This window comes from Orycteropus afer, unplaced genomic scaffold (genome assembly GCF_000298275.1).
Source record: "Orycteropus afer afer isolate SDZICR_OR568_19922 unplaced genomic scaffold, OryAfe1.0 scaffold00211, whole genome shotgun sequence".
Lineage (NCBI taxonomy): Eukaryota > Metazoa > Chordata > Mammalia > Tubulidentata > Orycteropodidae > Orycteropus > Orycteropus afer.
The window spans coordinates 3,880,334-3,883,657 of NW_006921798.1; the positions used below are offsets into that span (position 1 = coordinate 3,880,334).

Consider the following 3,324-nt stretch of genomic DNA (forward strand, 5'->3'; position numbering starts at 1 on the left):
AGAAACTTGAGTTACAACTTGGTTGTGTTCTACTCTACCAGAATTATAGTGAGGACTCAGGTTGTCAAGAGTGTGGAAACAAAAGGAGAAATGATGAAAATAAACACAAAGATTGCTTATGTATTCACAGGAAACGTCCCACGACATATTAAAATGAAAACAAAGAGATCAAATTCAAGAAAGGATGCAGATTTAGAATTTCTTTTAATCCATGGAAGCTAATGTTCTTTACAGTAAAGAGGCCTGAGAAAGAAAATTAGCCAAATGCACAACTGTTTGTTCTGGCTGCCAGCTTTTCGGCATCCGGACACATTGTTGTACTGATTTTCCCCCTTATTATAGGCAGGCAGGAGCTTGAAATTCCCTGCTGAAGCAGAAGGGATCCACACAGATGCATATCATATGCAATTGCAGTGTGACTCACACAGTGAGGTTGGGAATCTTGGGAGTTGAATTGAGGACAAAATGGGAGGGATTTCCCTTCCCTGGGCTGGTGTCTGGGGGGTGTTTTGAGACAAACTCACTCTTTACACACCCTATTTTTAATATAATCTTACTATTTGGCTACACAGTACTTCTTCAACAAAGATTATTAGGCCTATAGGAAAAGTCAGCACTTGTTGGTTCTTGGTTCTTTCTTCCTGAAATGAGCTTTCCTGTGCTCTTACTATTTTTCTGAAATTTCCTTAATTTAACATATGAATTTATAAAAATTTTAGAGCAAAGATTGGTGATGATGATAATAATATTTAAAATGTATAGAGCAATTATTATTGAAGAATTCAAAGAACTATGTGGATCTTACCCTTGGAACACCTGTTAAGAGATACAAAAAGCTTATTAGGATTAAGGCTGTTATCAAATCACGGAAGAGCTGAGAATGCAGCTTCCTCCTCCTTTCCCTTCTCCCCCTTTTCTCCTTTTCCTCTCCCTTCACCCTCTCTCTCTCTTCCTTTTATTCCCTCATCCTTCCTCTCTCCTTCCTAATGCTTCTATATCTGCTCTGATAGCCTGCCTTTCTCACAAGGTTTTTATGAAAGTCAACACACAGAAATATATTTTAAATTTCTTAAAGTCCTATGATATAGTTTTATGCTTATAGCAATCATTCCTGTGCTATTTTGGAATGAAGAACAAAGATGATGTCACTGACAGAAACACGGCAATTGACTCATGAATAATTTCTTTCTACTTCACAAAAGTGAAGTGGAAATACTAGTGGACTTTTCATGTTATTTTTTAGTGAATAAAGTAGTATCAGCAGTAATTTTTTTTTGTCTTAATTCTACCTTTATCAGGTCTTCTGCACTTTTTAAAAAAATATCGTTATGTGTGTTGTTGTTGTTGTTGTTAGGTGCCTTTGAGTCGGTTCTGAGACATAACACCCCTGTGTATAACAGAACAAAACACTGCCTGGTCCTGCTCCATCCTCACAATCGTTGCCATACTTGAGCCCATTGTTGCAGCCACTGTGTTAAAACATCTCATTGAGATCTTCCCCTTTTTCACCAACCCTCTACTTTGTTGTTGTGTGCCGTTGAGTCGGACTCGACTCATAGCGACCCTTCCTTGGGTTTCCAAGGCAGAATCACCATGGTAGTCGATTGCCCTACCTTTCTTCTGAGGAGTGGCTGGTGGGTTTGAACTGCCAGCCTTCTGGTTAGCAGTCAAATGCCTTTAGGCACTATGCTACCAGAGCTCCCTCCTGTCACTCTGTTTCCACCCGGTTTTGAACCGGGGACCTTTCCCTTGTTAGGTGAACGTGATAACCACTACACTAGGGAAACTTCCCTCTGCTTTACCAAGGGTGATATCCTTCTCCAAGGACTGGTTCTTTCTGACAACATGACCAAAGTATGAAAGATGGAGTCTGCCATTTTTTGTTTCTAAGGAACATTCCAACTGTTTTTCCTTCAGACAAATTTGATAATTCTACCCACCCATGGTAGATTCAGTATCCTTCACTAAGAATACTTATTTATAATAATATGGAAATAGCACAGATTTTGGGAACATATTACACTCGGTTTCTCAAATTAATTACTGATAAATTGATGCCATAGCCATTTGCAGTTTAATGAGACCTTTTTCTTGGTCTCATCTTTCTTCCTTAACAATCCTCAGTGTATCCACAAAAAGAGGCATATCTGCCATGTTTTTGACAGAATGGGCTAGTCTATTTTCCTAAAGTCCAAAATTATCATTGCATCCAAAACTTCCCTCAACCTCTGAGGTCACAGTAGCTACTTTTCACAAATTTCTGATCATTCAGTGAACAAAGCTTCAGTGTTTCAGTATTTGGTATCATATAGTTTTAGAATATTAGATAATAACAGGTATGAGCATATATATAAAAAGCCAAACTGGTTTATACACAATAGAGCTATAGAAGATTCTGGAATTTTCAAGTGGATGTTTGGGTCATTGGTGGTAAGTTCTCAACTCAGGATGATGTGGAAGACTGGCCCACATTTGCCAGGGGGATGCCACTTATATTGTCTACACCCATCTGGGTTCACCCTAGGTCTAGCCTGTGCTAAGATGCTGATGTCCTGCTGCAAGGAAATTACCTTTGACTTGTGCACTAATGAAATTTGAGTTAGGTTCAGGCTATTTGTGACTATGAACATTTCTAGCTAAATATATTCAAGTGGAAAGAAAAAAAAAAGAAGAAGAAATGAAGTTAAAACTGCCTCTTTTAAGCCCTTCTTGACTTCTCTAGGTAGTTATTAGTCTTTTCTAGGTGACAGGTGGGATATTCTCCCACTGTACAAAAGCATAATTACAAATAAAAAAATTCACATCCTATGTGCTCACCATTAGCCAAGAAGTCTGTAGTTGTTAAAACTTCTTTTGGTACAAGCACTGGAAGGACTTGCCTTGGCTCTCTAGAATGGAACTGGGGACAATGCCTATAGACTGGAACGTAAGAAAGAAAGTCTGCACCATCTCTGGGCTCCACAAATTTATAATTGTTTAAGATAGCACCCTCCCAGCCACATCTTGCCATTTCACAACAAACTGTTCCTGCAAGGTCTTCTTGATGTTAAAGGCAGAAAAAAGAAGTTAATTTGTTAATCACAAAGTTATCACTTTGGATTACTCCCTAATATGCATGCTCCTTGTTATGTGATCTCACTGGATAGTAAATTTTGTCATTTCTAAATTTCTATACCAAATTTTGTCTTTTGTATAGAAGTTAAAAAAAAAAAAAAAACCCTTTGGGACAAAAGAGCTACCTGTTTGAAGTTAGAGATGAACAGAGAAGAGAAGCACCCTTCCTCCCCAATTTGGAAAGAATCGTGACACTTCCCTGGTGACTCT

General features: G+C 38.4%; 1 non-coding gene across 1 annotated transcript; it reads right to left on the minus strand.

Moving 5' to 3' along the window:
• Positions 1 to 1,714: 1,714 nt before the first annotated feature.
• On the minus strand, positions 1,715 to 1,787 carry TRNAV-AAC. Its single transcript has one exon. It is a non-coding gene; the product is annotated as a tRNA-Val (tRNA).
• Between the last annotated feature and the right edge of the window lie 1,537 nt (positions 1,788 to 3,324).